Genomic DNA, 12,992 nt, shown 5'->3' with positions numbered 1-12,992 from the left:
ATGTTATCCTTTGGGGATAATGACAAATAAGTTTAAAAGTAAAATATTTTGAATGTTCCTGGTAAAACCTGAAAAAGGTCCTGAGAAGGGTATTTATCCCGAAAATATAGGCTGAAGTATAGACTTTTTTTTTCTTTTTTAGCTCTAGAAAGCCTGAAAGTTGATGGAGTAGTGTGTATCAAAAAGCCTTAAACTATACATACCCTTTTACTCACTAATCATTAATTATTTAATAATAATCCAGAATATTCTCATGATCCAACCATAACTCATTTCTGTAGTAGAACTGAGTAGATGAGAAGGATTGGTTTTTGCTGTCTGGCCATAGTAATACTTTTGTGGTGGAACACCTTGACTATTCACGTGTTTCTTTTGAGGCAAATGCAAAAATTCAGTACTCTTTAAGAGCAGGAAAGGTTTGAAGGGTTTTATATCTTGAATAGGCATATTAAGGATGAAGTATGGTTCCACCTTCTAAAAAAAATGAAATAAATATTCCATCAACAGGTTATTTTAGAATAAATAAATAGAAGCTGAACTCACTCCAGAGAAGGTGACTGGAGAGGCACTATGATTGCCTGTCTTTCAAGGATCACAAGGATTGGGAAAGGGCAATTTTCTATGAAAGATGGATACTGGGCGTACAAAAACCACATGTACACTATGGTTTTAAAAATTAAAATCTAAAAAGACAAAGACTTGGAGGCAATATGCTCAAATGTATATAAAATATAAAGATTATAGAACTTTTATGGACATCAACTCTTAAATTCCAGAAGCTTGTCCATCAGAATGAACTTCAGGGTTTTTGTTAGTGGTTAGAAAAGAACCTGTCTTTTTCACTGAGCTTGGAAGAGCTTGTAAAGCTTGAACTGCTGCAGCTACCCAGGAGGAGAGCCTCTCTGAACATGAAGCAGGACCAGAGAAAACAGCATCAAGAGAAGGAGGGATAGAAACTAGGCCTCCTGGCATCATTTGAGTCCCTGTATCAGGCCATGCCTAATTTGGAGTTTTTAAATTATCTGATAGCCACCAAATTCCCTTTTTGCCAGTTTGGCTGTGGTTTTCTGTTACTTGTAACTGAAAAAATCCTAATACAATCTCCTTAAAGATCATAAAGTCCAACTATTTCATTTCATAAAATCAAAGTACAATGAATTGTCTAAAGTTATACAGCTAAATGTACACAGTGTGTCTTTTGGAATGACAGTGACTGCTATTGGCAGAGAACTGACCCCAGCATTGTAACTCTTACTATTTTCCCAAACTATTAGATAAGAGTTCTGTCCATAGACCATAGCATTTCATGATTGATATCTTTAATGACTCAGTCATCTGTGAACTTAGTGGATAATATTTGGCTAGCTGTTCTCATGTTGCCCATTTCCTGGGCCTCCTTCAGCTTCTAGAATAAGCAGATTTAAACATTTTTCCATGGGCTTGTCTAGTAACAAGAAATGAAATATGGACCTCAAATATATGCCAATATATGCTTTCCTGCCTTAAGGGTTTACATATGCTATTCCCTCTGCCTGCATTGCTTATCCCTAGGTTCTTCATGTCTTCTCTTCTTTTAGGAGTCAGCTTAAATCCAGCCTCTTCAGAGATGCCATCCCCTACGACCCTGGGCAGCTCAAATTGTCCTCTCACCTCTTATCACTTGCCCTATTTGTTCTCCAGTAGGTTTCTGATTTATATTTATTTACCAGTCTGTTTCATTTACCACTCCATACCAGTGTCTAGGACAGGACCTACACATGAGGGATACTCAATAATTACTTGTTAAGTGATTGCATTGTAAGGTATTCAGAGCTTAAAGAAAAACAGTAAAAAGTACTAAGTATTTGGGCCCTTCCCCAGCCCTGTCCCAAGTACCTTAATTGCCCTCACACCTCCACTGACTGAACAGACAGCGTGAATCCTGAAGAGAGTGGAAACTAAAAGCTGTATTTAACCACTGGTCTGATAATTGTCTCAGGCATTTCTGAGTTAATATTTTATTACCTCTATTCTTCAGCTTGTCATGTCTTGTTTTTTCTCTTTGTGACTTCTCACCTACCCACTTGACTCTGACTCAGATTCCTCACACTAAAAGGGTATATCAGAGAAGCGAGGCGGCCCTGGGAGCAGGCGAGGAAGGATGAAATGACGAGGGCCACTAGAAATCTCTTTCAGGACTCTTACGCGCTAAGGTCACCGTTTGAATCTAGAATGAGAGGGACTTTGAGTGCCTCTTTTTCTTGCTCAGTGCCCTCAACTTGAGTGCTTAGCTGGCAGGCGGGTACCTTTTCTTCCTCAGTTACTGTCAGAACAACATGAAGGTCAGGCAGAGAGAGACAAATGAGAGCAGCTCAGGGAAGGGAGGTTACCACGGTAACAAGCCGGCAGGCCTGCTATTTGGAAACAGGCCTAATCTTTCTCCTCCTTCTCCCTCCTTCTCAGCACAAGAAGATGGGTATTGTTTAGCTGACCTGCATCCTTGGGGTGGGAACCATAATCCCTTTCTGACAGTTCCCAGTGACACTGGAATGAGCTGCTTTGCATTTTAATTTGATAAGCAGCAGCCGCAGTTTTCTCAGAAGTGCTGGAGACATGGCTTTTTCTGGCCCTGTTCCAGGTAGGATTCTGGTTGCCACAGAGAGGAGTTTGGGATTATTGTTTATTTCTCAACAAAGAGTTTGCATATTTGCACATGTGTGGAAGATGCCACTCAGTCCTTGATCACTAGAATCAAATGAATACAAGCAGTCCCTGGGGAAGAATATCTGCCCTGCGAAGATCATAGCAATGTTGCTGTAGTACTCCCCATATCCCCAGCTCTTAGGGGCCACCCAGCGGTTTTGGGCTAGTCCTATGGCCCGCTGTCCCCGGGACCTGTGCAGTGGAAGTACCTGCTTAAGGTTGCTACCCTTCTTCCTCCCCTTTCTGCTTACATGCCTCACTGTTCATACTCTTTCACCTACCTGCCTATTTCCTCATTAACCTAAGTCCTTTTTCTTATAATAAACCTAAACCTTCACATATGTAAATTTCTCTCCCTTTTCCTATAAAATAAAAACAGCTTTTTAAAAACTAATAATAAATTCTGAATATAATGAAAAGTCTGATACTGAAAAATATAAAAGAGAAACTCAACTTCTGTTCTGACTTCTAATTGACATATTGTACAGAGTTGTATATAGTTACATAAAGATCAGTTTAACATCAATGGGCTAATTTAGCACGTGCTGTATTGTAAACTTTTTTCACTCAGAAATATGATGTCAATATCTGTCTGTGATGGTAGATCTGTGCCACGATGGACATTCAGATTGTTTCTGGGATTTTGTTAGTTTGGCTGTTAAAAACAACGCTGAAGCAAACTGTACACCATACATCTTTGTGCACTTGTCCTGTTACCATCTTAATGTAAATTCTACAAGTAGAATTTCCGGACAAAAGAGCATGTACATTTTACATTTTAATACCTGTTATTGCCAAATCACCCTCTCCGGAGTTTCTGCCAGTTTATACTCCCACCAACTAATATTGAGTAAGAGTGTGTTTTTTTCTGTGCTCTTGCCAAATTGAATATTGTTCAGCTCTCATCTTTGCCAGTCAGATAGATGGAAAATCATACTGTGTTTTCATTTGTACTTACATATTTTTCTGAAGTCCTTAAAAAATGCTCAGAAGACCCTTCAGATACAGCACTGAAGACCCACCTCCTTCTTCTAACACACTTCCCATCTTCTCCTAGAATGCTGGCAACTGAACAGTTAAAAAAACAAAATAAAACTGATCTCATTCACCTTTCTCCAGCCTCCCCAAATCAAAACTAAAACCTATTTGTCCTTTTTTTTCCCTCTTTCTTTCTTTCTTTCTTTTTAACTTTCAGTAATAGAATGCTATCCACTTGAATTTAAGCTCCAGAGACTGGGATTTTGGCCTTTTTCCATCACATATCCTCAGCACCTAGAATAGTGCCTGGCATGGATTTAGTACGTAGTAAACATTTGTGGAATAAATCATCTCTCAGCCATCTGAATCAGAAATTCTAATCATACCTGACTCCTTTACTGATTGATTACCTCCATGTCTGAAACTTCATGAAGTCAGGTTGCTTATATGTCCTGAATGTCTCTTGAGCCCTTCCCTTGCTTCTTACTTACTGGGTTTATTGCAACAGGCAGCTAGCTAGGAGCCCTCTTTTTAAATTTCTTTTAGTCTACCCTCTTCTATTAGTTTTACTTTTAAATATACAAATCTGATAACATTACTCCTTTGCTTTAATTCTGCAGAAGTTTCTTAATACTTGTAAGTTAAGTCCAAATTTTACTGTCCCTGTACTCTATTCCAACCAACCTGCAGTTCTTTGAATATACTGTTTTGTTTGTTCATGCCGGTGCACAAGCTATTCCTTGTGTTTGGAATATGATTTCTTATTCTTTTCTTGGGAAACTCTTACTTATCCTTTAGGTCCACTGCACTATGAAGCCTTCCCTATTCTCCCTGGCAGTTGCTCCCTGGCAGGGTACTTGCACCCTTTGTTCATCTCTGTTGTGATTATTTGTTTATCAGTTCGTCTCCTAATCTAAAATGAAGTTTTGCAAGCAAGGATACAAACTTTGTATTGACTCTATAAATATAGGATATCATTTTCTGAACCTTATAGAGTTGTGTGGTTCTCCTTATTATTACTCTGTTGAATGGATTTGTGAGTATTTTAAGTGCTTTGACGTCTTTCTAAGTTACAATATTTAAGAAACTTGACTTTTCTGTCTTTTGAAAGATAAGTTGCCCCTTTCAATTTCTGTAGGATTTTGTAAGCCCTGTATGTTAAGTATGTTCTACAAATTCTAAATTTCTTTTGTTACCGGGAAAAGGGAAATAAGAATTACCTCATTTCTTAGTCACCTGAAAAAAAGATTTTTGATGAGAGACAGCGTGATATAAGCAAGATTTTTAGTAGTGAAGTAAAAGAGTAAAAGATAGTATACTACTGAGAATTGGGAGCCAGCCCATCCAAGAGAGGAAAAATGGCGCCGCTCCCTCGTTTTTTCCTGTTTTTTTTTTTTTTTTGTAGCCTGGTTTTGTGATTGATTGATTGACTGATTGACAGCTCAGGTTCCTTGTGTTCTGGATTGTTCCTTTCCCCGTCCTCTCCCCCTGCCCGGTACTCATTTCTATCTAAATTACCTAACATTTTCAGTGTTGTTACTTGGTATTTTCCTTTTTGTTGATTTATATTAGAAGAGCTAAGCCAAGAAACTATTGTTGAAGAGTGAAATATAGTTTAGCAAGGCTTAATTCTGTCGATAGGTATTTTCAGTTCCACTTCAAAGGATGTTTATACTGAAGAATCAGAACCATGTTATAATGGAACTTTAAGCAGGAATCAATATATGAAACTTAGGATTTATCATTACTAATGTGCAAATCCAGATCTAAAAAGTAGATTTAAAAATTCTTGAACAACTTTTGTTCTTTTTTATAAAAGATGAGTTTGCTTTACCTAAGGACTGTTCAGTGGCAAGTATCCTCTTTCCTGTTTGTCAAACCACCTCAAGTTTTTAAAGTTCAAGTGTGTAAAACCACATTAATCACAATGGAAAATATTGAAAGAGTTTGCACACATAGTCAGAGATCTTGTTGTCTAGGGGATCCTGGTAAATGGAGAGAACCAGAAGGCTGCAGATGGCAAATGTCCAAATTTTCAAAATTGTAGACAATTAAACTTAACATTGATCTTCAACAAAATCCTGAAACAAAATGTTGAGCAAATAGTTTCTGAATTACTGGCACTCTTCTCCCTGGTCATGCCTAAGCTCCTTTGGCACAGCGTGGTGTAATGAAAGGAGCTTAAGTTTTAAAGCCGGACATACCTTGGTTCAAATCCTGACTTCACCACTTAATGACTGGGTCATTATGGACAAATCAGTTAACCTTTCTGGGGCTGTGTTTATTTTCTGTAGAACAGCGATGTCATCTACTTCACAGGGGTGTTAGATTTACTGAGATAACATGTAGGACTCCCAGCACATGGTAGACATACAGTAGCTTCTAATTATCTTCCCATCACCTCGTCATACTTTCCTTCACCCAGTGCAGTTTAGCTTCTGTGCCTTACCCTTTCCTGCAAGTTCATCTTAAATAACACCAGTCCGTTTTCTTCATGAAACCCCCTTTCCCCTTGACTTCTTGTGATATCGTTCAGATTGGTTCTCAGTTCTTTATTATCATATGCGTTCTAGAGCCAGATGGCTTCAGTTTAAATCCCATTCTTATCGCTTAGTAGCTGTGTAACCTTGGCCGAGCTACCTAACCTATGTGGCCTTAGTGTTTCATCTTTAAAAGGAGATACTATGTTAATTACCACAGAGGGTGGTTTGGAGGAATACATGTAAAATGCTTTGAAAAGTGCTTGGTACACACACACAGTAAGCAGTAGTTGAAGTTTGCTTTTATTGTTATGGTTATTACCATTTTAAGCTGTTTTGTGGTCTTTTCTTCTAGGATTTAAGCCTTTAAATGTTGATAATCCTTACTTTCTCTCCTCGGCTTTCTTTTTTTCTCTCTGTGTCCTCTGTCCCTGGGCTATCTCACCCAGACAAGCCCATGCCCTGACCTTTCTCCTGAGTTCCAGCTCTGAATACCCAGCTACCTGTTTAAAACTCATGTCCAAAGTTGAACTTGTTTTCTGATTCTGTCCCACCAACAGTTTGTTATTGTTGCTTTTTCCTTCTATCTCCTGTCCTGAGATAATGGCACCAGAAACCTTGAAGTCAGGTCAGATTTTTCTACCTCTCTGATATTAAGCCAGTCACCAAGTCCTTTGATTCCACTTGTAACTCATTCCTTTCTTTCCATAACAACTACTGCTGCTTTGGCTCAAACCATCATTATATCTTACTTAGACTATTGTAGTGGATTTCTGCTTGGTGTCCTTTCCTTCTGATTAATCTCTCTCAAAGCCAAGGTAAAAAATTTTAAAGCTTATTGGATCACACCACTTTCCTGCTTAAAACTCCACAGTGACCTTCTTTACTATGACATGTAATCTTCCACCACTCCCATCCCCTCCATGCCAAGTTATTGTGGTCCTCTCTCAGGTCTTTAGTATTTGGTACTGCATCTGACTAAAATAACCTAATTTTCCTTTCCTTTCTGTTGAACTTATTCTGAAGACTCAGCTGAAGTGTCACCTGTCTCTCTCCCAGGTGGACATAAGTGACTTTGCCCCCTTTGTACTTACCTCTTTTGCATCCTTTATGACATTGCTTTAATTACTTGTTCACATTTGTTTACCCGACCTGACCTAGGGACAGGGATCATATTAAGATTCATCAAATGCCATATGCAGTGCTTAGACCATAGTAAGTATTTATTATTTCTGAATGAAGAAAGGAATCCAGAAAAAACAATGCTTATTAGAAACCAAATTAAGTTCTAAAGCGAGGCACTCTAAACTTTCTTTCTCTTTTCCCAATAGAGTTGTTGGGTGGGTAGATTGGAGTGCCTTGCTTTCTTTGAGATATCTGAAAAAGCCTTTCATGATATTTTTGATGACATATCAATGAAATATGGCCTGGATGGTGATATAGTTAGGTGTCTTTGTAGTCGGCTGAGGAGCTATATTTAAAGTATTGATTACTAGATGTTTGTCAGCTGGGATGGAGGTGGTATACCGTAAGACTCTGCCTTTCATCAAGTCTTGTTCAGCATTTGTATGATAACTTCTTTGGCTAAATACAAAATATGCATATAATTTTGTGGGTGATATATAGTGGTCAGGACTTTCTCAGTTATGATACAAACCTGGCTCAAGCTAGTTTAAGCAAACAAGGAATTTGTAGGTTCCCATCAATGGAGTTTGATAGTTTCAGGCAGGGGCTCAAATAATGTCACTGGGATTCTGTCTTTGCTTATCTCCCTATCCTACTTCTCCCTGAATTGGCTTTGTTCTTAGACAAGCCTTCATCATATGTTAGGAGAAACAGCTACTGGCAGCTCCAGATTTAATTAGTCCTTCCAGCTTAAGTGACCAGGGGAAGAAAGAATCTCTGTAGCTTGTGGAGAACCTATTCCACGTAGTCTGGGTGGAATTGGGCACAGTCCTGTAGTGGAATGAAGTTGGGAGAAATGGATTTCCCACAGGAAAGAGAAATTCCTCTATCAGAAGAAGGAGGGAAAACATAATGAAGTCAGAACTATACTAGAATGAACCACTACAGATGGTAAGTCAAGTACTGAATGTCTGACTAGAGATTGGCAATGTCATAAGAGACTGAAAGATAGTAATAATGACAATATCTGTAATTTAATTCTGTCAATCACCATCATTATTGTTATTAGCTATTATTTACTGAACTTCTACTGTACCTTGGGCACCGTACACTAAACACTTTATATTCAGTTAATTGCTACAGTGACCATATGAAATACAGGACCCCTTGATGTTTTTATAGAGCTGAGATTTCAACCAGTCTGTCTTTGAAGAAGATGAGCATTTAAAGTTTAAAACAGTTACCTACATTTTTTATTACATAAACAAATAAGGTACAGAACAGCCGGTACACATAAGCAAGCAAATATGTAGGCATTATGTTGGTTACTTCTGGGAAAGGAAACTGCAGGGGTGGTCAGAGATGGAAGAGAATGTTTGCAGAGTTTGAGTAGAAAAGATCTAGGGAGTTTTAATACATGTGAAATTCAGTATGAGCTTTCAAGTGTGACGACTCTTAGAATAACTAATACTGGCTATCATTTGAGATTGCCAGAATACTTTAGACACATTGCTAGGCACTTGACATATGTTAAAGAATTTAATCTTTTAAGCTACCCAGTAGAGTAAGAGTTATTTTCTCACCACAGGTGGTCCCCACCTGATAAAGTTCAGATAGGTGTTTTATGACTACCTGTTATAGAAGAGATTTCATCCTTGAGTGGTGAGGTTAGTTAGATGATTTTTTTAAGGCTCTTCCGCACTATGATGCTATGATTTTGTCTGTGCATATTCTTTTAGGAAAATATATGTGATATAAAATTAAATGCTACAATGTAAACATGATCTCTAGGAACTCAAATAGCTTTGTTGCTTAAGGTACTTTCTTTAGATAGAATTATTTCTCATTGGAATTACCCACTGTTTCCTGTCAAATCCACAAGTCTTATGTGGAAGTTAAAATCAGTGGCTATTCTGTAACCTTATAGAACACAAAGTTTCCTAGGAGACACCTGGGCATTGAAGCCTACCTAAGCAGATGGCCATTTCCCGCTTGGTTAATAGTGCTAAGGTGTCCATAATCAGGAGTTAACCCATAGTGTACAACACCCTTCAGACCACTTTGAGGTTTTATCTCTATACCTTTAGCTTAAATACAGACAGGGAAGAATTCTGTAGGAAATGATGGCTTCTGGTTAATTAAGGACCCATTTAAAAATTTCTTTTAGATAAGGCATGTTTAATTTCTGAACTACTAGATTACAATTTCAGAGAAGTCTTATCCTTGACAATTTGAAAACAAATACTCAATGGAGCAGTTGATTCCCCCGCCCCTTGCAAGGGAGAGGGTCCGTTTTATCACTTGTTAATGACCAGCATTTGTTTGTCCATTTTATAAACAATTAACTGAGCCCTGTATTCTCCCAGATTTTAAAAATACTCACTTACTACTCAGTTGCTGAAATTTCTTAATACCTCAGTTGTGAATGTCCCCTGCTTATAAAATCATTAGTCTGTGGATCTTAGAAGTGATCTTTCCTACTCCACTCTTCCTAATAATTTTCCCTGCCTTCGTGTCTCTTTTTCCTTCACCCTCTTTCCAAATTGCCTGGTTGTGGCAGACACACTTGTTTGCCTATTGAACAGGCAGTCTCTCTTAACTTCTTTACCACAGAATCCCAGTTTTGTTGAGCAATCAGTGGCATATGCTTCTGGAGAAGCTGATCATTTACCCCATCTGACAACATGAAACTTAATTAATTCTCAAAATATAGCATTCAGACACCTAAGTATCTTTGAGACCTTTGCAGAGGTCCTGCTAGGTCAAAACTGTTTTCATAATAATGCTAAGGCATTATTTGCCTTTTTTCACTCTGTTGACATTTGCACCAAAGGTGCAAAAGCAATGGTAGATAAAGTGGCTGACATCTTGGCGCAAATCAAATCAGTGACACCAAATAGTACTAGTAGTCATTACATTGTTCACTGCTATGCCCTCACAGTTAAAGGTAGACATTTTTATAAAGCCAGTTGCACTTTAAAATGTCTTTACTAAAGCAGCAACAATGATTAACTTATCAAATCTCCACCTTTGACTACATCATTTATGTTCTATGTGGCAAAATGGGAAGTACCCATGAAGCACTTCTGCCGCATGCCAACATTTGTGCAATAGAGTTGCGAGCTGAACTAGCCAGTTTCTTCGTGGAATGCCATTTTAACTTGAGAAAACAACTGACAGTTATAGTTATTCATACTTGGGTGTTTGGCCGACATTTTCTTAAGTTAATGAAATGAGCCTTAGGAAAACAACTAATAATTATTTGCTGTTAATGATAAAATTTGAGCTTTCAAGCTAACAGTATAATATTGGAAAATTTGTACCTGCCCCTCGCCCCCATGAGTTTGACAGCTTACCAGTATTTAAAGAGTTTTTTAATGAGCTCAGAGACAATATTAACAAGTAAGACTTTTTGATATTAATGGAATATGTCAGTATTTGAAAGAGCTGTATAACTCAGTGAACCAGTATTTTCCAAATGACTAATGCATGATATTTAAAAGAAAATCATGCACGTAAAGAAACATTCCAAGTGCAAGCTAGACCAAGGATTGTAATCTAAGAGTATAAAAAGTTTATTGATACAGTTTCAGATTCCACATTGCCACTAATCTTTAAGAACTATCACTTGTTAAGTTTTAGTATCATATCAAAGAACAATATCGGCACTTATCTGTAAAGGAGATAAATATATATATATATATATTTATTATATATATATTTATATATATATAATATATATATATATTATATATATATAATATATATATATTTATATATATATATATTTTTTTATATATATATATGTCTCTGTGAGATCAGTTTCCTTTATATACTTCAACCAAAACAGTTCACCAACAAATTGAATGCAGTAGACATGAAAAACAAAATCTATGTATAACTGAATCACTTTGCTGTACTGCAGAAACTAACGCATTGTAAATCTACTGTACTTCAGTAAAATTTTTTTAGAAAATAACAAAGTAGACATGAGACTCTAGCAGTCTTCCGTTAAACCAGACATTGAAGAGATGTGCAAAATGTAAATTAGTGCCACTGTTTTTTCCCTTTCTTTGAAATATTGTAGCTATTTTAATTTAAAATGTTATATATATATGTTAATACATAACAGGTTTTGAAATGCTATTTTGAACAAGTTAATGCATATTAAATTTTTTCTTTTTAAATGCTAGTATGATAGATATCAATAGATATATTCCACATAAATGAAAGTTCTTTGGGGGTTCTCAGTTTTTTATTAATCTTATTTTAAGACAATAGTAGTCGACATTAGTGCAGTCCACCTGTCTTGTTCAGATTTTCACCATTTTACTTGTCCTTGTGTGTGTGTGTGTGTGTGTGTGTATTTAGGTTTAGGATTTTTTTTTTGGTGGGGGAAGGCAATTAGGTTTATTGATTTATTTTAATGGAGGTACTGGGGATTGAACTTAGGACCTCATGCATGCTAAGCACGCACACTACCACTGAGCTACACCTTCCCCCAATGTGTGTGTGTTTAGTTCTGTGCAGTGTTATCACATGTCTCGGTTGGGTGTCTACCACATAGTCATGATGCAATTCAATCACTGCTTGGATCCCTGTGTAGCTTCCTAACTGTATCCACCTCCTTTCCTCCTCCCACCAACCCTTACCCTGGCCACTACTAGTCTGTTCTCTAATTTTGTCATTTCAGAATTATTGGTTGTTTTGAATAAATTAATTAGTACATACTAAAAGCTTTCCATTTTAATTTCTAACACAGTAAATATCAACGGATATACATCAATACATAAATAAAAGCTCTATAAGGTTCTCAGTTTTTAAAACTGTAAAGGTTTCCCAAGACCAGAAAGTTTAAGAACAGCTGGCTTAAAGCAGGGAAAATCATTCCCATTTTCCCTTTCCAAGCTACTACAGAGCAAGATGTGGTTTGTGATGTCTCAATTAAAATTCTCATGTTTCCTCATAGGACTGTCAATAGGAATGGTGATTAGGTTCTTTAGCAGAGTTTGTCCATCCATGTTATAGCATAGAGAAGTTGAGTCTTTTCTTCCACCATCTGTGATTCTGAATGATTTGGAGAAAGGCTTTAGCTTTCTGTTGTGTTTACTTTACATAATGGAGTAGAGAAGACATGCTCCAGCCCTGACTTTTTAGGAAATGAGTATATGAAAGAAAGTAAGAAGTGTGTTCAGGAGAGGAAGTAGTTGCAGCCAAAGAATGAATTTTTCTCCCATTCTTTATTCTTGAGAAGCTAATTTTAGTGCTTTCCTTGGAACAATACAGCAATAGGAGGATGGATCATCAACCTTTCGTGGGAAAAAAAAATGTAGTCAGTTTCAGAGGTAGTATTAGGTCTGTTTCATCATTCATCAGCTACAAAGTTAACAGCATTCCTGGAGGAAAATGTAACTTTCAAGCAGGCAGGAGAGTGTAGTGAGAAGACTTAGAAGAGCAAGAGATACTTCATTCAGTAAAAACCTTTGCTACAGTAATAGACACTGCCATGTGATTTGGGTTGTGCATTGATTTCATTTATGAGATTTTTTTTTCCTTTGTTCAGTTTCAAGCATAATTCATTCAGTCCCACACATTGGGAGTTTTAGACAGGCGTAAATATTAGAATCATTTGATCTGCTATCTCCTTTTCTTTACCACAAGAGGTCTTTAGAGTCTCAGCCTGAGATAGTATAGGGATCATTGCAGGAGAACTCCCTCTGGCTAATC

General features: G+C 37.2%; 1 protein-coding gene across 7 annotated transcripts in view; it reads left to right on the top strand.

Moving 5' to 3' along the window:
• ZNF609 (zinc finger protein 609) overlaps window positions 1–12,992 on the top strand; it is a 185,918-nt gene that overhangs the window by 113,167 nt on the left and 59,759 nt on the right. The window lies entirely within an intron of this gene.

The sequence above is a fragment of the Vicugna pacos genome, chromosome 6 (assembly GCF_048564905.1).
Source record: "Vicugna pacos chromosome 6, VicPac4, whole genome shotgun sequence".
Lineage (NCBI taxonomy): Eukaryota > Metazoa > Chordata > Mammalia > Artiodactyla > Camelidae > Vicugna > Vicugna pacos.
The sequence above is the reverse complement of the archived record's forward strand: the minus strand, read 5'-3'. Positions and strand labels throughout refer to the sequence as shown.